Source organism: Macaca nemestrina, chromosome 3 (assembly GCF_043159975.1).
Source record: "Macaca nemestrina isolate mMacNem1 chromosome 3, mMacNem.hap1, whole genome shotgun sequence".
Taxonomy (NCBI): domain Eukaryota; kingdom Metazoa; phylum Chordata; class Mammalia; order Primates; family Cercopithecidae; genus Macaca; species Macaca nemestrina.
Window position 1 is genome coordinate 84883701 of NC_092127.1, and position 23233 is coordinate 84906933.

At 37.1% G+C, this 23233-nt stretch overlaps 1 long non-coding RNA gene across 3 annotated transcripts in view; it reads left to right on the plus strand.

Moving 5' to 3' along the window:
• LOC105486319 (uncharacterized) overlaps positions 1-23233 on the plus strand; it is a 255065-nt gene that overhangs the window by 199223 nt on the left and 32609 nt on the right. The gene's annotated exons all lie outside the window — the stretch shown is intronic.

The following is a 23233-nucleotide window of genomic DNA, read 5'->3' on the forward strand; positions in this document are numbered from 1 at the left end:
TCCTCAGTGCACTGGCTTATTCATTCACTTCTTCTTATATCTCTAGTTTGACTGACTCCCAATTCCTGTTGATGTAGCATGTGGGAACTGGCTCCATAATCTTTAGTTTCCCGGACTATAAAATATCTAATAAACTTAGCAACCAGCAGCCAAGTATATGCACTGCAGCCAGCTGGTAAAGTCTTGCTGTGTATTAAAGTGAAATTCCACTTTCATTTTTAAATGAAGCTTTGGAATTCTTTCTTTTATATGTAATGTCACTTAGAGTTTTGGAGTCATTAATCTAAAACTTCTCATCTTAACCAAAGCTTTTCTGTCTGCTGCTACAAACAGAGAACACAAGTCAACTACAGGCAACCATTAATGTTACTATTTAAAAAACATAATTTTCCATGAGATTATGAGATATGACAGTTTTAAGCTTACAAATTTTTGTGGAATTACCTCTAACATGTAGGAAATAGGTATCATACAGAAGTGAAGGGACCAAATGCAGAGACTGAGATCAAATCTGTCCCAATATCTCCAATGCTATCTTTTTTTGTTATGGATGTACAAATGTTCAAAGTTAATTTTTATTGATGTGTAGTTTACATCACTGTTTATTAACTCATTTTGACCAATTGGAATCCTGATTCCAAAATTTTTTAAAGATGGTTTTAATTCATGTGGCACTTGGATAGGAGTCTAAATAGTAATAAAAATAATTTGTTCTAGAGCTATCATAATCTGAATTAACAAATTGAGACACAACAAGGAGACATTTAAAAAGCTGTGACCGTGTGAATTAAATACAGGATCATGAGAATCTGCCTACCCTTTGGGAGAGAGGAAACCAAGAATAGATTCATGGACAAGAAAGGTGTCCAACTTCTTTCAATTTTTGAAAATAATTATGTGATAAGAGACTTTTTTAAAGTTGTAGAATTAGTTTGTACAGTCAAGTTTGGAATGTATGTTCCCTAATTTCCAGTTGAGTTTTCTTCCACTATACAATAGAGAGGTAAAATGATCAAGACAAAATTATTATGAAGACCAGTGTGATGGTTAATATTGAGTGTTGATATGGCTTAGTTCTGTATTCCCACCCAAATCCCACCCTGAATTGTAATAATCTCACATGTCAAGAGTGGGGCCAGGTGAAGACAATTGAACCATAGGGGTGTTTTTTTCCATACTGTTCTCATGACAGTGAATAAGTCTCACGAGATCTGATGGTTTTATAAATGGGAGTTCTTCTGTACAAGCTCTCTTGCTTGCCATCATGTATGATGTGCCTTTGATTTTTCTTTGCCTTCCACCATGATTGTGAGGCCTCCCCAGCCCTGTGGAAATATGAGTCCATTAAACCTCTTTCCTTTATAAATTACCCAGTCTTGGGTCTGTCTTTATTAGCAGCTTGAGAATGGTCTAATACAGTGAATTGGTACCAGATAGTAAGGCATTGCTGTAAAGATACCCAAAAATGTGGAAGTGACTTTGGAACTCAGTAGCAGGCAGAGGCTGGAATAGTTTGGAGGGCTCAGAAGAAGATAGGAAAATGTGGGAAAGTTTGGAACTTCCTAGAGACTTGTTGAATTGTTTTGACCAAAATACTGATAGTAATACGGACAATAAGGTGCAGGCTGAGGTGATCTCAGATGGAGATGAGGAACTTGTTAGGAACTGGAGTAAAGGTCAATCTTGCTGTAAAAAGAGACTGGCAGCATTTTGCCCCTGACCTAGATATCTGTGGAACTTTGAATCTAAGAGAGATATTTTAGGGTATCTGCTGGAAGAAATCTCTAAGCAATAAAGTATTCAAAGGGAAGAAGACCATAAAAGTTCAGAAAATTTGCAGAGCTTGATGATGCAATAGAAAAGAAAAACTCATTTTCTTAGGAGAAATTCAAGCATGCTGCAGAAATTTGCATAAGTAACAACAAGTGGAATGTTAATCACGAAGACAATGGGGAAAATGTCTCCAGGGCAAGTTAGAGCAGCTGCCCTTCTCATAACCAGGTCCCAAGGCCTAGGAGGAAAAAAATGGTTTTCCCTGGGCCAAGCTCAGGCTGACCCTGCTCAGTGCAGCCTCTGGACTTTGTACCCTGTGTCCCAGCTGCTCCAGTCACGGCTTAAAGGTGCCAAGGTTCAGCTCAGACTGTGGCCTCAGAGAGAGCAAGTCCCAAGTCTTGGTAGCTTCATATGGTGTTGACCCTGTGGTTGTAGAGAAGTCAAGAATTGAGGTTTAGGAACCTCCGCCTAGGTTTCAGAGGAGGTATGAAAACATCTGGACACAAAGCAAAAGTTTGCTGCAGGGCAAAGCCCTCGTGGATAACCTCTGCTAGGGCAGTGGGGAAGGGAAATGTGGGGTGTGACCCCCCACACAGAGTCCCCAGTGCGGCACTGCCTAGTGGAGGTGTGAGAAGAGGGCCACCATCCTCCAGACCCCAGAATGGTAGATCAACTGACAGCTTGCACCATGTGCCAGGAAAAGCTGTAGACACTCAATGTCAGCCCATGAAAACAGGTTGGAGACAGGATATACCGTGCAAAGTCACAGGAGTAAAGCTGCCCAAGACCATAGGAACCCACCTCTTGCACCATCGCGACTGGGATGTGAGGCATGGAGTCAAAGGAGATCGTTTTGGAGCTTTAAGATGTGCCTGCCCCACTGAATTTTGGACATGCGTGGGACCTGTAGCCCCTTCATTTTTGGCCAATTTCTCCCATTTGGAATGGGTGTATTTACCCAATGCCTGTACCCCCATTGTATCTAGGAAATAACTAACTTGCTTTTGATTTTACAGATTCGTAGGTGGAATGGACTTGCCTTGTCTCAGATGAGACTTTGGACTTGGACTTTTGGATTAATGATGGAATGAATTAAGACTTTGGGAGACTGTTGGAAGGGCATGATTGTGTTTTGAAATATGAGGATATGAGATTTGGGAGTGGCCCGGGGTGAAATTATATTATTTGGCTCTATGTCCCTACCTAAATCTCACCTTAAATTGTAAAAATCCCCATGTGTCCAGGGCGAGGCCAGGTGGAGCTAATTGAATCATGGGGGCATTTTCTCCCATACTGCTATCATGATAGTGAATAACTCTCACAAGATATGATGGTTTTATAAGCGGGAGTTCCCCTGCACAAGCTCTCTTGCCTGCTGCCATGTAAAATGTGCCTTTGCTTCTTATTTGCCTTCTGCCATGATTGTGAGGCCTCCCAACCATATGGAACTGTGAGTTCATTAAACGTCTCTTCCTTATAAATTACCCAGTCTCAAGTCTGTCTTTATTAGCAACATGAGAATGAACTAATATATGTGTCAATTTGATTGGATCGAATGATGCAAATTATTGTTTCTGGGTGTGTGTCTGTGAGGGTGTTGCCAAAGGAGATTAACATTTGAGTCAGTGGACTGGAAGAGGCAGACCCACCTTCAATCTGGGTGGACACCATCTAATCAGCTGCCAGTAAGGTTAGAATAAAGCAGGGAGAAGAAGGTAGAAAGAGCAGACTTGCTGAGTCTTCAGGCCTTCATCTTTTTTTTCATGCTGGATGTTTCCTGCTCTAAAACATCAGATTTTTGGACTCTTGGACATACACCCCAGTGCCTTTCCACGGGCCCTCGGGCCTTCAGCCACAGACGCTGCACCGTTGGCTTTCTTACTTTTGAGGTTTTGGGATTCAGACTGGCTTCCTTGCTCCTCAGCTTGCAGATGGTCTATTGTGGGACTTCACCTTATGATCATGTGAATCAATCAATACTCCTTAATAAACTCCCCTTCACATATACATCTATGTTATTAGTTCTGTCCCTCTAAAGAATTCTGAGTAATACAGCTGGAGAAAACTGATTTTTGAAAACAGCATATTATAACATTTCCTGGGCATCCTAATATCCTCATTGAAGGTGCCCAAGAGGGCAGCTGCAGAAATTTCAGCTAGTGTGTGTAAATGATAAGTGCAATGCCTATGATAGACTTGTGGTCTATAGAAATGAGGCAATATGCTTTCTGTAGTATGCTTGATGGTTTGAACAGAGAAAATAGCAAAGAATAATCATTAACTGCAGCTACAAGGATACACCAACACATTCTTGCTCATCGATATGAATAAAAAATTTGACATGATTTTTTTAAGGAGATAAATGTTTAAAATGTCTATGTTTTTGTCATGACTATGAAAATTGGCTTAATAAGCAAAGTTTTCCTCACCCATCACAGGCATAATTCTTTCTTGGTAAGATGACTGCCTAAAATTGCTTTACCTTAAAATAAAGAAATAAAAATCCAGTTCATTGAAGAGATAAGAACAATGTTTACATTTAATTTAGAAAGAAATAAACTGATGGCAAGCAATAATAAAGGTAGGCAACTTTCAAGACAGAAGAAAGTCATGTGGATGAAGTGAAATTTAAGATTATTTTTAAAAAGGAAGAAGAGATCGTCCTGAAAGTTAGAAAATTGGACATATATACTATGTGGAAGTGGCACTGAGAAACTTGTTGAGCTGAAGCTATCCACATTAAGGCTTCTAAAGTTTTTTTAAAAGATAGACCGAAAAAATTGGGGAAATTATTATTTTAAAGTAAATTATTATGTGTGGGCACATGGTACTACAGGGATTTGAAATGTGACAGAGGGCTTGGATCTGAGGACTATTCAAAAGAGATTTAAGAATTTTTTTTAAGTCCATTGAGTGTATGATCTGGTAGGAATGAAACCCTGCAGGGAGCAATGGCTCCTGGATTACAACCAATCCGCCCCTGCTAGGAGTACAAGGCACCTGTAATCCCAGCACTTTGGGAGACTGCAGAGGGTGGATCACTTGAGCCCAGCAGTTCAAGATCAACCTGGACAACACAGGAAAACCCCGTCTCCACACACACACACACAAATATATATATATATATATATGAAAAATTAGCCATGCATGGTGGCATGCGCCTGAAGTTCCAGCAACTCAGGAGGCTGAAGCAGGAGGATCATCTGAGCTCAGGAAGTCGAGGCTGCAGTGAGCCAGCCTGGGCAATGAAAATGAGACCCTGTTTCAAGAAAAAAAAACAAAAACAACAAAAACAAAAAACAAAAAAACCTGTTTTAGGTTGACCAGAACCCTAAAGACCTTCCATACTACAGTGAACGGAAGGTGTCTGGTAGATTCACTAAATACACATCAAACCAGCTGCCATGTGTATTTTCTCCAAAGGATATAAGTATTTGGGACTGATTCTTTTCAAAGAAGCAAATTCGTGGATTTTCCTAATTTACATTTTAAAATATGCAGTGAACTTGATAGAATAAAAATGGTAAAGTTGGTTTCTAGGAAATTCGATTTTTTTCTACATATGCTAACTTTGTCTTGCTTGTTTTTCTGACCTATCTTTACAAAAAGAAAACTTTATAATAAAAGAATATTTAAAAATAAATTTTTGCTGTTTTATTATTAGATGTTTCTCAATAAGAACTTTTTCTCCTTCAATCCTAAAGCATCTTGGCAAGAGTTTTTGCAGTTCAAAGTTACTTTAAATAAATGGAATTAGGTGAGGGGAAACTTGCACTATTTGTATATTATAAATAGCAGCCCTTTCTCCAATTATTTCTATATCTTTCTTTTACATCTTATAAAGTAGATCACACAGGTCCTAAAGAATACAGGAGCATTAGGCACCCAGACTCTTGATGCCAGTCCATAGTCTTTAAAATACACACCCAAAGATATGGTAATTTCCTAACACACAAAAATATTACATGGATATCCATATACCAGTTGAATCCTCACATCCCCATCCCTAACTTCACCCCTGTCATGATGGAATTTGCATTTATTTTTTTCTGCTAGCATTTCTCAAGAAATGGATCAAGGCAATTGCCCAATCTATATAGTTCTGGAATCTCATGATTTGAGATTACTCCGCATTTTCCCCTGACTGCTATAATTCTATAATATGACCAAAATGTTTGTGGAAATTATTACTCTCATGTATTAGGTATAGAGAAAGCAAAGCTTGTTGACCACTAAGGAAAGGATGGAACCCATAATATTTGCTTCAAGGAATGGGAGGTACTGGTGACATTAACATAGGATGTTATAGAATCTATTTAGGTGGATTCAGCCCTTCGAATTTCTGTACTTGTGAAATTTTTTTCTAGTTTTCAGGGTTATTCTGAATTTTGTAGCTATCATAACTTGGAGCACTTTTCAGCAGAGACCTTGAAATCATAAACCAGATATCGTTTTGCAATTATCTCAGATTTTTTTCCATCTCTTACCGTAGCTGTGCACCACAATTGTTGGTTTGCTTTTTTCACTTTTTTGTCAATACAGTGACAGAATTGCTGTGCAATTTTGTAGGGCTTTATGATTCTAGCTACACATTTTGGAAAAGAAGACTCTTCACTATGGGTGGTAGCATTTCTAGCTATTTTATTTATGTTTAGCTTCCATTTTATTTTATTTTTGCCATTCTTGAGAGAAAAGCATCCTTTTTAGCAGGCTTCATTGTCAGGGAGTTTAGAAAGTATTTTCACGGTTGTTAGAATGAGTATTTTCAGGGTAATTTTCATTATGTAGCATTTGGATAAGTTTTACATTCAAAGCAATCCGTAAATTAGAAATTAACTCATTGATATGCCCACCCAGTGTCCCACAAGTAAGTGAAGTCTTGCTGTCTAAATATCATAATCCAAAATTTACCTGTAAGTGATTAAAACACAAAGCTTGTGTTTGATATTTTTAACATATATGGGAATAATAGATTATAAAAGAGCTCTGATAGCTAAAATTGTTCATACTTTTGGACCTGCATTACCCAAAGTATGTACCACTAAACACTTACCAGTGTGTGGAATAAACCTCAAAGTTCTCCAGATCTCTAGAGTGGGACACAATGCTGCCAGTATCTTTGCTATACCACAGCAAGCGTGACCTTTACTCTAGTTCCCAGTAAGGTCCTCATCTCCATCTGAGACCACCTCAGCATGGACTTTTCTGTCCATATCAGTATGTGCATTTTGATCACAACCATTCCACAATTCTCTAGGAAGTTCCAAACTTTCCCTTATCCTCTTGTCTTCTTCTGATACCTTCAAACTTCCAACCTCTACTCATTACCCAGTTCCAAAGTCACTTTTACGTTTTCAGGTATCTTTCATAGCAATGCCCCACTTCTCTAGTACCAATTTTCTGTATTATTCTGTTCTCACACTGCTATAAAGAACTACTCGAGACTGGGTTATTTATGAAGAAAGGAGATTTAATTGATTCATAGTTCCACAGGCATACAGGAAGCATAGCTAGGAGGCCTCAGGAAACTCACAATTATGGCAGAAGGTGAAGGACAAGCAAGGACATATTCATGTGGCCAGGCAGGAGAGAGAGCAAAGGAGAAAGTGCCTCATACTTTTAAACAACCAGATCCTTTGAGAACTCACTCAGTATCATGAGAACAGAGAGGGGGATATCCGTCCATATTATCCAGTTACTTTCCACCAGGTCCTTCCCCCAACACTGGGAATAACAATTTGACATGACATTTGGGTGAGGACACATTGCCAAACCACATCTGGTAGTACGGTCATTTTGATAATATTAAATCTTTCAAACCATGAGCATGAGATGTATTTCCAATTGTTTAAGTCATCTGTGTTTTCTTTAAGTAGGGTCTTATAGTTCTTTTTGTAGAGAACTTAATCACCTCCTTCATTAAGAATATTTGTAGGTATTTTAGTGGTTTGCAGCTATTGTAAAAGAGATTGAGTTCTTGATTTGATTCTCATCTTGGTTATTGTTGGTGTATATTCTGCTACTGATTTGGTACGTTGATTTTGTAACCTGAAAACATTATTGAATTAATTTATCAAATCTGGGAGTCTTTTGGAAGGAGTATTTAGGTTCTCTAGGTATATAATCATATAATTGGCAAAGAGATAGTTTGACTTCCTCTTTTTTTGGATGCTGTTCATTTTTTTCTCTTGCCTGATCACTCTTACTAGCACCTTCAGTATTTTGTTGAATAGAAGTGGCGAAAATGGGTATCTTTGTGTTGTTCCAGTTCTTAGGGGGAATGATTTCAATTTTTCCCCATTTAATATTATTCTGGCCATTGGTTTGGCAAAATGGCTTTTATTATTTTGAGGTACATTTTTTCTCTGCCTATTTTATTGAGGGTTTTTATCATGAAGAGTTGTTGGATTTTATCAAATGTTTTTTTCTGTGTTTATTTAGGCAATCATGGTTTTTGTTTTTGAGTCTGTTTATGTGGTGAACCACATTTGTTGACTTGCATATATTAAACCATTCTTCCATCCCTGGGATAAAACCCATTTGATCGTGGTGATTTTTTTTTTTTTTTTTTTTTTTTTTTTTTTTTTTTTTAATGTGCTGTTGGTTTCAGTTTGATAGCATTTTTGTTGTTGTTGAGGATTTTTCCATATATGTTCATCAGGGACATTGGCTTGTAGCTTTCTTTTTTTGTTATGTTCTTTCCAGGCTTTGGTATTAGAGTGATACTGGCTTCATAAAATGAGTTTGGGAGGATTCCCTCTTTCCCGGTCTTTTAAAATAGTTTTAATAGGATTGATACCAATTCTTTGTGTGGTGGAATCTGGCTTTGATTTCATCTGGGCCTAGGCTTTTTTTTTGTTGTTGGCAATTTTTAAAGTACTGGTTCAATGTCTCTCTTGTAATTGATCTGTTCAGAGTTTCTATTTCTTCCTAATCTAGATAGGAGGGTTGTATGTTTCAAGGAATTTATGCATTTCCCCTAGATTTTCTAGTTTGTGTGCATAGAAGTATTCATAGTAGCCTTGAATGATCTTTTATATATCTGTGGTGTTGGTTGTAATGTTTCCATTTTCATGTCTAATTGAGCTTATTCAAATATCTCTTCTTTTCTTTGTCAGTCTTGCTATTGGTCTATTTCTTATTCATTTTCAAAAAATCAACTCTTTGTTTTATTGATCTTTTGTATTTTTTGTTTCAATTTCATTTAGTTTTGCTCTGATCTTTGATATTTCTTTTCTTCTGCTAGCTTTGGGTTTGATTTTTTCTTGTTTCTTTAGTTCCTTGATTTGTGATGTTAAGTTTTCAATTTGTGATCTTTCAGACTTTTGGATGAAGGCATTTAACGCTGCAAATTTTCCTCTTATAACTGCTTTAGCTGTATCCCACAGGTTTGAATAATTTGTGTCAGCATTATTATTAACTATGAAGAACTTTAATTTCCATCTTGATTTCATGTACTCAAAAATAATTCAGGAGCAGATTATTTAATTTCCATGTATTTATATAGTTTGGGGCCTTTCTTTTGGAGTTGATTTCTGGTTTTATTCCACTGTGGTCTGAAGAGATATTTGGGAAAAATTATATAATATTTTTTATCTGGAACTATGCCACTTGGTATTGAATAACAATTTTAAATCTCCTGGACTAGTGGGAGTGCAAAGATATTTTGTTGTATTTTGAAAAGTAACTTTAAGCTTTCCTCACTCTTTACTATGGAAAAGGAATAATTAAAACTCACTACTCCTGGATTTTCAGGCTTTCTTAACTTGCTCTGGAAAGCAAATCTAAATTATTGTTATGATGATATTAGTAAAATCTAAGAGATATATGTATTTACATAATTACTTCAGGCTTTTGCATGTAATTTTAATAATTGCTGAAGTACAGCAATAATTTTTACATGTCAAAGTGGTTAACTAGCATTAGCACTCAACACTAATTCTTATTCTACAATGCCCCTGCTATCATGAGTTCTTAATTTTTATTGATCATTTGTAGGTATATCCTTTAATATTTTATTAAAAAAACACAAGGACTATATATTCTGTGCTTTGCCATATTTTCCAATACCTTTCTGTAAGTTACATATAGTTATTAATGACAATTTGGCTAGGTTTAGAATTTTGTCTTCACAGTCCTTCCTTAATCCTATTTAAAAATAATTCTATATAAAATCAATTTTTATGTGTAAAGTCTGACAGAAGCCTTTTGCGTTTTGTAGATTTGTAAGTAAATTGTCTCATTTTAGATACTTGAGTATTTTTCTTTTTTTTAATCTATTAAATTGAAAAAGTTAGAACTAGAATTGTGTGTAATTTTGTGTTTTTAATGTTTTTCAGTAATTAATACACTTTAAAATTGATATTCAGATAATATTTCAGATTTTTTAGTAAAATAGCTTATATTTAATTTTTTATAATTTATAGTTTAATTATCCATTCTGTGTATTTATGTTTATGGCACCCCTGTAATATGCATTTTTATTTTTACATGCTAAGACCACTTCTCTTTTTTTCTCAGAACTTAGCTTTAATGTCATTTCTAAAAGAGGCCTTTTCTGTTTATCCTAGTAAAAAAAAATAAGTAAACAAATGTCCCTCTTCTATTTTTTATATTTAAATTATAATTATTCCTAATCAAATATGTTATTTATGTTAAAATATAGTAATTGTATCATGTTTAAATCAATTATTATACATAGTTTTCAATTATAAATAGCTAACAAAAAATTTTATTTTTCCTAAAATATCTGTGCATTTCATTAAGACATTCAAAAATCAAGAGGATATACATCAAATTATTTATAATGAATATCTTCTTCTTGTGGTGAGAGTGTCAGTAGGCCATTCTTAATATCTTGATGTATTAATTTGGCAAAATGAATAAACCTCAAAAATGCTATTTTCAAATACTGATTATGAAATCTTTTTGATAAATAATAAATACCATTATATTGAAATGGCTAGTTTCATCTTTCTTAATTTAAAATATATAATTCATATTAAGTGTTACCATTTTTAGGTGGCTATAACTCTGTGCTGAAAGAGCAGGGAGAGAAAACTGCCCAGGGTCAGAGCAAAGAGGCTGCAATGTATATAAGATATAATACTCCTAGGGCAGTGGCCAGGACCTCAGGAATAAGCAGTGAGTGTCAGTGTATGCCACCTCCCTGAAGGCAGAAGAGACTGTTTAGCTCAGCAATGATAAGTCTAGCATGGATAACAAACCACTCATTTCCAGGACAGCATCCATACAGTAGGAAACCACAGGGAGAGTCTGCATTGGAAACAACACATTTGCATTATAATTTACAGACACAATTAATATACCTAATATAAAAGAAAATCTAGCTAAAAGAGTTGTGTACATATGTACAAATAAGTAATTTAAAAAATGGCAGTCAACACATGTAAAATTGCTTAACCACACCAAAAACTAAAGAAATCTAATCAAAAACATTGAGACATCAATGTGAACTGATTTTTGAAGAATATATATTTTGATAAGGATATACATATGTCATGTTTTAAAATATAAATGAGCCCACATAAAGAGATTTGGAGAATATTTACAAATCAGTTGGGTGATTATCTTGAGACAGGACACAGTAAGGGGGAGATACAAGATAATGCCTCTGATAAGTATATATTTCTCCAGTGTTTTTCTTTCCTTTAAATTTTATTTTAGATTCAGGGTACACATGCAAGTTTGTTACATGGGTAAACTCGTGTCATGGGGGTTTGTTGCATAAATTATTTCATCACCTATGTATTCAACCCAGTACTCAATAGTTATCATTTCTACTTCTCTCCTCCCTCCCATTCTCCCCCTTCAGGTAGACTCCACTGTCTGTCATTTTCTTCTTTGTATTCATAAGTTCTTACTATTTAGCTCCCACTTATAAATGAGAACATGTGATATTTGGTTTTCTGTTCTTGCATTAGTTTGCTAAGGATAAGGGTCTCCAGCTCCATCCATGTTCCTGCAAAAGACATGATCTCATTCTTTTTTACCTAGTATTGTATGTTATAGTATATAGTATATAGCATATTATATATACTATGGCTACATAGTAGTCTATGGTACATATATACTACATTTTCTTTATGCAGTCTGGCATTTCTGGGCATTTAGGGTTGATTCCATGTTTTTGCTATTGTAAACAGTGCTGCAATGAACACTCATGTGCATGTGTCTTTATTGTTGAATAATTTATATTCTTTTGGGTATATACCCAGCAATGGGACTGCTGGGTCAAGTGGGAGTTCTGCTTTTAGCTCTTTAAGAATTGCTGTATTAATCTGTTCTCCTGCTGCGGGTAAAGATATAATTGAGACTGGGTAAATTATAAGGAAATAGCTGTAATTGACTCACAGTTCCACACAATTGAGAATGCCTCACAATCATAGCAGAATGGGGATGCAGAGCAAAGTTATGTTTCACATGGTGGCAGGCAAGAGACAGCATGTGCAGGGAAAATACCCTGTACAAAACCAGATCTCATTGGACTTATTCACTATCATGAGAACAGCACAGGAAAGACTCATCCCCATGATTCAATTAGCTCCCACCAGGTCCCTTCCAAGAGAGGTGAGAATTATGGGAGCTACAACCTGAGATGTATGTGGGGTCACAGCTAAACCATGTTATTCTACCTCTGGCTCCTCCCAAATATCATGTCCTCACATTTCAAAACCAACCATGCCTTCCCAACAGTCCCCCAAAGCCTTTTTTTTTTTTTTTTTGAGACAGTTTTACTCTGTTGCTGAGGCTGGAGTGCAGTGGCATGATCTAAGTTCACTGCAATCTTCACCTCCCAACTTCAAGTAATTCTCGGGCCTCAGCCTTTAAAATAGCTGAGATTGCAGGCATGCACCAACACACTAGGCTAGTTTTTGTATTATTAGTAGAAATGGGGTTTTGCATGTTGGCCTGACTGGTCTTGAACTCCTGACCTCAAGTGATCTGTCCACTTCAGCCTCCCAAAGTGCTTGGATTACAGGCATGAGCCACCACACCCAGCCAGTCCCCCAAAAACTTAACTCATTTCAGGATTAACTCAAAAGTTCATAGTCCAAACTCTCATCTGAGGCAAGGCAAGTTCTTTTCACCTATGAGTCTGTAAAAATCAAAAGCAAAAGATACAGTGGGTAAATAGGCATTGGGTAAATACACCCATTCCAAATGGAAGAAATTGGCCAAAATGAAGGGGCTACAGACCCCAAGCGAGTCCAAAATCCAGCAGGGCACTCAAACCTTAAAGCTCCAAAATGATCTCCTTTGACTCTATGTCTCACATCCATGTGATACTAATGTAATATGTGGGTTCCCATCATCTTGGGCATCCCTGGCCCTGTGGATTTGCAGGATACAGCATCCCTCTGGGCTGCTTTCATGGGCTTGTGTTAAGTGCCTGCAGCTTTTCCAGGTGAACAGTGCAAGCTGTCGGTGGATCTACCATTCTGGGATCTGGAGGATGGTGGCCCTCTTTTCACATCTCCACTAGGCAGCACCCCAGTGTGGACTCTGTGTGGGGGCTCACACTTCACATTTCCCTTCTTCACTACCCTAGCTGAGGTTCTCCATGACAGCTCATCCCTGCAGCAAACTTTTGGATGGATATCCAGGCATTTCCATACATCCTCTGAAATCTAAGCAGAAGTTCCCAAACCTTAATTCTTGACTTCTGTGCAACCACAGGCTCCACACCACATAAGGGAAGCAGGGCATCAAGTTCCTAGGCTGCATGCAGCAGGGGGTCCCTTGGCTTAGCTCAGGAAACCATTTTTTCCTCCTAAGCCTGCAGGCCTATGATGGGAGGGGCTACCACAAAGATCTCTGACATGCCCTGGAGACATTTTCTCCATTGTCTTGGAGATTAACATTTGGCTCCTTGTTACTTATGCAAATTTCTGCAGCAGGCTTGAATTTCATCTCAGAAAATGAGTTTTTCTTTTCTATCTCATTATGAGACTGCATATTGTCATAACCTTTATGTTCCTCTTTCCTTTGAAACGTAAGTTCAAATTCCAAACCATGTCTTTGTGAGTACATAAAACTGACTGCTTTTAATGGTATGTAAGTCGCCTCTTGAATGCTTTGCTGCTTAGAAATTTCTTATGCCAGATGCCCTAAATCATCTCTCTCAAGTTCAAAGTTCCCCAAATCTCTAGGATGGGCAAGATACCACCATTCTCTTTGTTAAAAAAAAATAGCAAGAGTCACCTTATTTCCACTTCCCAACATGTTCCTCATCTCCACCTTAACCTGGACTTTATTGTCCATATCACTATTAGCATTTTGGTCAAAGTCATTCATTCTCGAGTCTCTAGGAAGTTCCAAACTTTCCCACATATTTCTACTTCTACCGAGCCCTCCAAACTGTTCCAATCTCTGGCTGTTACCCGGTTCCAAAGTCACTTCCACATTGTATCTTTACAGCAGCACCCCACTCTATCAGTACCAATTTACTGTATTAATCTGTTCTCAGGAGGCTAATAAAGACATACCTGAGACTGTGTAATTTATTAAGAAAAGGGGTTTACTTAGTTGACAGTTCCACATGGCTGAGGAGGCCTCAAAATCATGGCAGAAAACTAGTAAGAGAGCAAAGTCACATCTTACATGACAGTGGGCAAGAGAGAGCATGTGCAGGGATACTCCCATTTATACAACCATCAAATCTTGTGAGACTTATTCACTGTAACAAGAATAACATGGGAAAGACCTGCCCCCATGATTCAATTACCTTCCACTGGATCCCTCCAAAAACACATGGGGATTATAGGAGCTATAATTCAAGATTTAGGTATGGACCCAGCCAACTATATCAATCGCCATACTGTTTTCCACAATGGCTGAACTAATTTGCACTCACATCAACAGAGTATAAGTGTTCCCTTTTTTCTTCAACCTTACCAGCATTTTTTAGTTTATACTTTTTAATATAGCCATTCTGACTGGTGTGAGGTGGCATCTCAGTGTGGTTTTGATTTGCATTTTTCTAATGATTAGTGATGTTGAGCTTTTTTTCATGTGGTTGTTGGCTGCATGTATGTCTCCTTTTGAAATGTGTCTGTTCATATTCTTTGCCCACCTTTTAATGAGGCTGTTTTTCTCTTGTAAATTTGTTTAAGTTCTTCATAGATGCTGAATATTAGACCTTTGTCAAATGTATAGTTTGCAAAAATTTTCTCCTATTTTGTAGGTTGACTGTTTATTGGTAGTTTCTTCTGCTGTGCAGAAACTCTTAAATTTAATTAGATTCCACCTATCAATGTTTGCTTTTGCTGCCATTGCTTTTGGCGTCTTTATCATAAAGTCTTTGCCTGTTGCTATGTCAAGGACTGTGTTGCCTAGGTTGTCTTCGGGAGTGTTTACAGTTTTGGATTTTACACTTAACTCTTTAATCTATCTTGAGTTGATTTTTGTGTATGGCCTAAGAATGGAGTCCAGCTTAAATCCTCTGCACATGGCTAACCCATTATCCCTAAACCATTTACTGGATAGAAAGTCCTTTCCCCATTGCTTTTGTCAACTTTCTTGAAAATCAGATGGTTGTACATGTGTGGCCTTATTTTGTGGATTTCTATTCTATACTGTTGGTCTATGTGCCTGTTTTTGTACCATACCATGTTGTTTTGGTTACTGTAGCCTTGTAGTATAGTTTGAAGTTGAGTAATATAATGCTCCTAGCTTTGTTCTTCTTGTTTAGGATTGCCTTGGTTATTTGGGTCTTTTTGTTTCGTATTAATTTTAAAATACACTTTCCAGTTCTGTGAACAATGTGATTGGTAGTTTGATAATAATGGCATTGAATCTGTTAACTGCTTTGGACAGTATAGCCGTTTTATTGATATTGACTTTTCCTATCCATGAGCATGAGATGTTTTTCCATTTGTTTGTATCTTCTCTGATTTATTTGAGCAGTGTTTTGTTATTCTCATTGTAGAGCTCTTTCTAGGTATTTCTAGGTATTTTATCCTTTTGTGGCAATTTTGAATAGGATTACCTTTCTGACTTGGCTCTTTGTTTTGCTCTTTTTGGCATATAGGAATGGTAGTAATTTTTGTACATTAATTTTGTATCCTGCAGATTTGCTGAAGCTGTTTATCAGCTGAAGTAGCTTTTGGGTGGAGACTATGGGTTTTTCTAGGTATAGAATCATGTCATCTGCAAACAGAAATAATTTGACTTTCTCTCTTCCTATCTGGACGCCCTTTCTTTCTCTTGCCTAATTGCACTGGCTAGGATTTCCAATACTATGTTGAATACAAGTGGTGAGAGTGGGCAGTCTTATCTTCTGCCAGTTTTCAAGGGGAAGGCTTCCAGCTCTTGCCTATTCAGTATAATATTGGCTGTTAGTTTGTTGTAGATGGCTGTTATTATCCTGAGGTATGTTCCTTCAACTTACTTTATTGAGAATTTTTAAACACGAGACAATATTGAATTTCATCAAAAGCCTTTTCTGCATCTATTGAGATAATCATGTATTTTTGTCTTTAGTTCTGTTTGTGTAATAAAGCATATTTACTTATTTGCATACGTTGAAGCAACTTTGCATCCCAGGATGAAGCCTACTTGATCATGGTGGATTCGCTTTTTGATGTCATGCTGAATTTGGTTTGCAAGCATTTTGCTGAGAATTTTTGCTTCAATTTTTATCAAAGTTGTTGACTTGAAGTTTTCTTTATTTGATGTGTCTCTGCCAGGTTTTTGGTATCAAGATGATGCTGGCCTCAGAGAATGAGATGGGGAGGCATCCCTTCTCCTCTACTTTTTGGAATAGTTGCAGTAGGAATGCTACCCACTCTTCTTTGTATATCTGGTAGAATTTGGCTGTGAATCCATCAGGTCCCAGGCACTTTTCGGTTGGTAGATTATTTATTACTGATTCAATTTTGAAGCTTGTTATTAGTCTGTACAGGAAATAAATTTCTTCCTGGCTCAGTCTTGGGAGGATGTATACATACAGGAATTTATCCATCTCTTCTAGGCCTTCTAGTTTGTGTGGTTAGAGATGCTTATAGTAGTTTCTGATGGTTGTTTTTATTTCTGTGTGGTAAGTAGGAAAAATTCCTTTGTCAATTCTCATTGTGTTTTTTGGATCTTCTTTCTTTTCTACTTTATTAGTCTAACTAGTGGCCTAATTTATTAATTTTTTCAAAAAACAAGTTCCTGGAGTCTTTGATCTTTTGAATGATTTTCATGTCTTGATCTCCTTCAGGTCAGCTCTGATTTTTGTTATTTCTTGTCTTCTGCCAGCTTTGGGGTTGATTTGTTCCTGATTATTTAATTCTTTCATATGTGAATTTTGAATGTTAATTTGAGATTTTCTAACATTTTGATGTGGGCATTTAGTGCTATAAATTTTCCTCTTCATGCTGCCTTAGATGTGTACCAGAGATTCCAGTATGTTGTATCATTGTTCTCATTATTTTCAAAGAAGTTCTTGAATTCTGCCTTAATTTTATTATTTACCCAAAAGTCATTCGGGAGCATATTGTTTAATTTCCATGTAATTGTATGGTTTTCAGTAGTTTTCAAAGTCTTGGCTTCCATTTTTATTGTGCTGTAGTCCAAGAGTGTGTTTGGTATGATTTTGGTTCTTACACATTTGTTGAGGATTGTGGTTATGTGGTCAATTTTAGAGTACATACCATGTGACAATGAAAAGAGTGTATATTCTGTTGTTTTTGGATGGAGAGTTCTGTAAAGTTTAATCAGATTCATTTGGTTCAATGTTGAGTTTAGGTCCTGAAAACTCTGTTAATTTTCTACCTCAATGATTGTCTAATAGTGTCAATAGAGTGTTGACATCTCCCACTATTATTGTGTGAGAGTTGATGTCTCTTCGCAAGTCTCTAAGAACTTGCTTTATGAATGTGGATGCTCCTGTGTTGGTTGCATATATATTTAGGATAGTTAGATCTTCTTGTTGAATTGAACCATTAGACTAGAATATAATGCCCTTCTTTGTCTTTTTTTATTTGGTTTGAAATCTCTTTTGTCTGAAGTTAGGATTACAACCCCTGCTTTTTCCTGTTTTCCATTTGCTTGCTAGATTTTCCACCATCTCTTTATTTTCAGCCTATGAGTGTCATTACATGTGAGATGGGTCTCTTGAAGACATCATATCATTGGGTCTTGCTTTTTTATCCAGCTTGCCACTATGTGCCTTTTAAGTGGGACATTTAGCCTTTTACATTCAAAGTTACTATTGATGTATAGATTTGATACTGTCATTATGCTGTTAGCTGGTTATTATGTTGACTTTGTGTGATTGCTTTCCAGTGACACTGTTCTGTATGTTTGATTGTGTTTCTCTATTAGCTGGTAGCAGTCTTTCCTTTCTACATTTAGTTCTCCTTTCAAGATCTTTTGTAAGGATGATCTGAAGGTAATGCATTTCCTCAACATTTGCTTATCTGAAAAGGATCTTATTTCTATTTCACTTAGTAAGGTTAGTTTGGCTGGATATGAAATTCTTGGTCGGAAATTATTTTCTTTAAGAATGTTGAATATAAGCTCCCAATCTCTTCTGGCTTGTAGTGTTTCAGCTGAGAAATTCACTGTTAGCCTGAGAGGGTTCTCATGTAGGTAATTTTTCCTTTCTCTCTAGCTGCCTTTAATACTTTTTGTTTTATTTTGCCCTTAGAAAGTCTGACAATTATGTGTCTTGGGGATGATCCTCTTGTATAGAATCTTGCCGGAGTTTTCTGTATTTCCTTAATTTGACTGTTGGCCACTCTAGCAAAGTTGGAAAGTTTTCATAGATAACATCCTGAAATAAGTTGTTTGCTTTCTCCCTCTGCCTTTTAGGAATCCCAGTGATTTATAAATTTGTCCTCTTTACATAATCCCATCCTCAGAGGTTTTGTTCATTACCATTCCTTTTTATTGTATTTTTTGTCTGACTGTCTTATTTCAGCAGCCAGTGTTCAAGTTCTCAGATCCTTTCCTAAGCTTGTTTTTTTCTGCTGTTAATACTTGTGATTGCATTGTGAAATTCTTATATTGTGTTATTCAGCTTTGTCAGACACTTTAGGTTCTTTTTTATATGAGCTATTTCATCCTTCAGCTCTTGTACAGATTTATTGGATCCTTATTTTCCTTGGGTTGGGTTTTGCCATCTCCTGAATCTTGGCGGTCTTTGTTCCTGAATTCTAAATTCTATTCCTGTCATTCTAGACAGTTCAACCTGGTTAAGAACACTTGTTGGAGAACTGGTACAGTCATTTGGAGGACATACAACACTCTGGCCGTTTGAGTTACTGGAGTTCTTTTGTCGGTTCTTTCTCATCTCTATGTGAAGGTGTTCCTTTTACTTCAGTGTAGATTGAGTACAGTCAATAGACTTCTTTTATGAATGTTTTCACTGTGCTGGGGCTTTCTGCAGGGTCTTTATTTGCAGCTGCCTTGTCTCTGGTTTTAGAGGGGGATATGTTAGTGAGGTATTTTTGGTGTTGAAGCTTTGGGGTTTGATATACAAGGTGACACTTAGGCTTATTGGTCAGTTGGTAGACTGGTCAGTTGCTTTTGGCTCGACAACTCTGGCAAGGGGTGGCTGGATGCCCAGGCCCGGAGGACCTGCCCAGTGAGTAGATATCAGAACAGACACCCATGTAACAGACTGGTTACTTTTTTGTAGGGCTGGTGTGCTGGGGTCCCGCTCCAGTTTCTAGTCACCTTTGATTTTCCAGTACCTGGAGGTATCATCAGTGAATGCTGCAAAACAGCAAAGATGACCACCTGCCCATCTCTCTGGGAGCTTTATCTCAGAGAGGTGCGGGCCTCTTACTAGCATAAACACACCTGTAGGAGGTGGTTTGAGACCCCGGTTGTGAGGTCCTGCCCAGTGAGTGGGTATGGGATTGGGATCCACTTATAAAAGCAGCATGGCCACATTTGGGTAGAGCAGCTATGCTGTGCTGGGGGATCCCCTCTGCCTCCAGTCAGCTTCAACTCCAAAACCTAAAAGCTGGAGCTGTAAAGTTGCCCAAATGGTAAAGATAAGATGGCTGTTCAGCCCTCCCCCAAAGAAGCCACCTACCCCTTCATCTCAGGGAGGTGAAATAGCACTACTGTGGGTCGCTGACTGGAATTCCAAGCCAGTGGGCCTTATCCTGCAAGGTGCCATGGAAGTGGGGCCTGCAGGGTATCACTTCTCAGTCCCCTGGATTTAGCCCCTTTCCTAAAGGTATGTACAGGGATCTAACCTACCACTTTGCCAGAGTTACAATTACTTTGGCCACAAAGCCCAGCTACTTTAAGGCTCCTGGGACTCCACAAGTGCCTGAGTGGCTGCTCTGTGGAGATAATACTTAAGTTCTGTCTGTTAGACTGAAGGCCCTGGTGGAGTGGGTTCACAAAGAGATTGTCTGACCTAAGAATTGCAAAGATCTATGAGAGAAGTGTGAGTTCCCAGGTTTGCACATTCACTTATCACTTCCCTGGGTGGGGGAGGTTCCCCTGGCTCCATGTCATGCCCGGGTGGGCTGTTGTCCTGTCTTGCTTTTCTTCATTTTTCATAGGTTAAGTTGTTTACTTGATTAGTCCCAAGGCAAGTACCTGGATGTTTCAGTTGAAGGTGCTGTATTTACTCTCCCCTTTTGTTCCTCTCTATAAGAGCCAGGCACACTAGCTGTTTCTAGCTGGCTGTCTTGGCCACCCCCAAAAAATTCTCAATAGATATAATGCACATAAACAAAACCTCATTGGTGCACTAAAATCTTTTTAATATCATTTTTATTTTGGAATAAGTTTAATTTCTAAAAAGTTATAAAGATTGTATATAATCCCTGTATATTCTTTGCTCAGTTTCCTTTGTTGTCAATATATTACATTATCATGGGACATTTGAAAAAAACTAAGAAACCAACATTGATAAGTTACTGCTATCTAAACTCCAGACTTTATTTGGGTTTTAACATTTTTCTCATTAATGTCATTTTTCTGCTTCACAATCCAGTCCAAGGTGCCAAATTGCACTTAGTTTGCATGTTTCCCCAGGGTTGTCTAGTCTATATTTTCTCAATCTTTCCCTGTTTATCAAGACCATGATAGATTGAGAAATGTTGATTAGGCATTTGTTAGAATACCTGATTTGGGTTTGTCTTATTTTTTATGATTAAATTAAGCTATATGTTTGCAGAAAGAAGACCACAGAGGTAATGTGTAATTTTAATCACATTATAGCAAAGATACATACTGTAAGCTTGACTTATCACTATTGTGGTCAAGGTAGTATTTGCCCGGATTATCCACTATAAATTTATTATTATTCCTCCCCTTCCATATTCTAGTATTTTGAAGCAAGTCACTAAAACTAGCTCATACTCAAGGGGCAGGAGAAAGAATTGCGTATTAACTATTTCTGATATTTCTGATGATGGAGTAAGGCTCTATTATTAAAAAGGTCCCATTCTTGATTTAATGCTCTACTGTTGCTATCTTAAAATTTTTAAATAATTTTATCCTGGAACTTGTTTTGCAAGTGAACTGTAATAGGACAGTAGGTCTTGCATGTGACATTTAATCAGATGGCAGGGCAGGTGCTGAGCAATTACCCTGATTGTTCATCATGCAAGTGCATGCTTAGTGCAGTTGGGTAATGATAAGACCCTAAGGATGCCACATCAAGACCTGGGCCCAGACTGCTGTTAGCAATGATGGCAGTAGCAGCAGAAGCAGCAGCTGTAGCCATCACACAAAAATGAAGAGGCATTGCACAGGGAAGTGCTGAAACCTAGTGTGATTTTCCCATCTTTCCTTAAGCCCTGTCTTTGCAGCTTCTGCACAAATATCAACGCTACAGTCTCATCAAAAGCACAGCAACTGCCAATGCTCAGGCAGTAAACGTTCAACAAACTATTACAAAATAAAAGCTTAATATGGATATTGCAAAAGCATATGTTAAAGAGTTAAAGAATTTTTAAAAGCATTTACAGTCTCGGTTTGAAAACTGTGCAACACTGCAAAGCAATATTGAAAGGCTTCAAAATAAAAGTTAAATTTAAAGATCTTTATATAAGATGAAAAAGAGTACTATCATCATATGAAACTTCAAATGAACTAATTATTTATGAGGAAAATAATTTCAAAATTAATTTTTTCAATTAAAGATACAGCAATAGGATAAATACCAAGGCATTTTGAATTATATATAAATCACAAAGCCACTTTTGATGTCCTGTACAGCATCCAATGGTTATAAGAAATGTCAGAGGAAATATTAAAAGGCCATTATATAAACTGAATTCGGAATTACCTGAAACTAATTTTCAGAAAGAGTTAAATCTTTTTAGAAAAATGATTCTGTGAGAATCATCAGCTCAAGAGGTACTAACATTTATATTTTGAAATAATATCAGATATTATCCTATTGTTTTAATAAAGAATGCAAACACTCTTAACAGCTACAGTAACAGTGACAACAGCAGAATTCTTTTTCAAAATTAAAAATTATCAAAAATTATTTGTGATTTGCATTTACCAAGAGCTTATAATGGCATTTCCAATTATATTGATTAAAAATAGAACTGCTTGGCCAGGCTCAGGGGCTCACGCCTGTATCTCAGCACTTTGGGAGGCTGAGACAGGAGAATTGTTTGAGCTCAGCAGTTCCATACCAGCCTAGGCAACACAGCAAAACCCTGTCTCTACAAAAAAAAATACAAAAATTAGTGGCCATGGTGGCATGCACCTGTAGTCCCAGCTACTTGGGAGCCTGAGTTGGGAGGATCATTTGAGCCCAGGGTGTTGAGGTTGCAGTGAGCCTGGATCACGCCACTGCACTCCAGTCTGGGCAGCAGAGCGATATTCTTTCACAAAAAATAAAAATAAAAAATAAAGTTGCTCAAAGTATAAATGTGTATGACCTAATAAATACATTTTCAGATAAGCGAACCAGAAAACTCTTACAATTACTGAAGTTATCATGTTAATAAAGTATTTTATTTACTGTACTACATAAAATTCTGACACAAAAATAACATTTCTCACAATATATGATTTTATTCTGTTGCTCATGTGTTGCTATTGCTCTTATTACATAAGTAATAGAATATCTCTAAAGGAAAAGGCTTATGTTTTAGTACTTTTTCCCCCTGATTTTTGAACTGGGCCCTGTATAATATGTAGCCAGCCCTAGTTACATAAGTGATACACACACATGCACACACACACGTGCATACACATGTATATACACACATACATGCACACTTATATGTTGCAACAATATTCCACAATATTTATAGTATAAATACGTTTTCTCCTAACTGAAGTCACTCTGCTACTGGTTATGATAGCTATTCACAATCATTTTCTAGAGTTGGCAAAATACAATTTTTTTAGCCTCAGAAATGGATGGTTTAATTTTTCTCTCTGGTGTGAAAGTCAATTGTATATTTACATCAGTCAAGTCAGCACTACCTGTGACAACTCCAATCCAGTGTGTGTT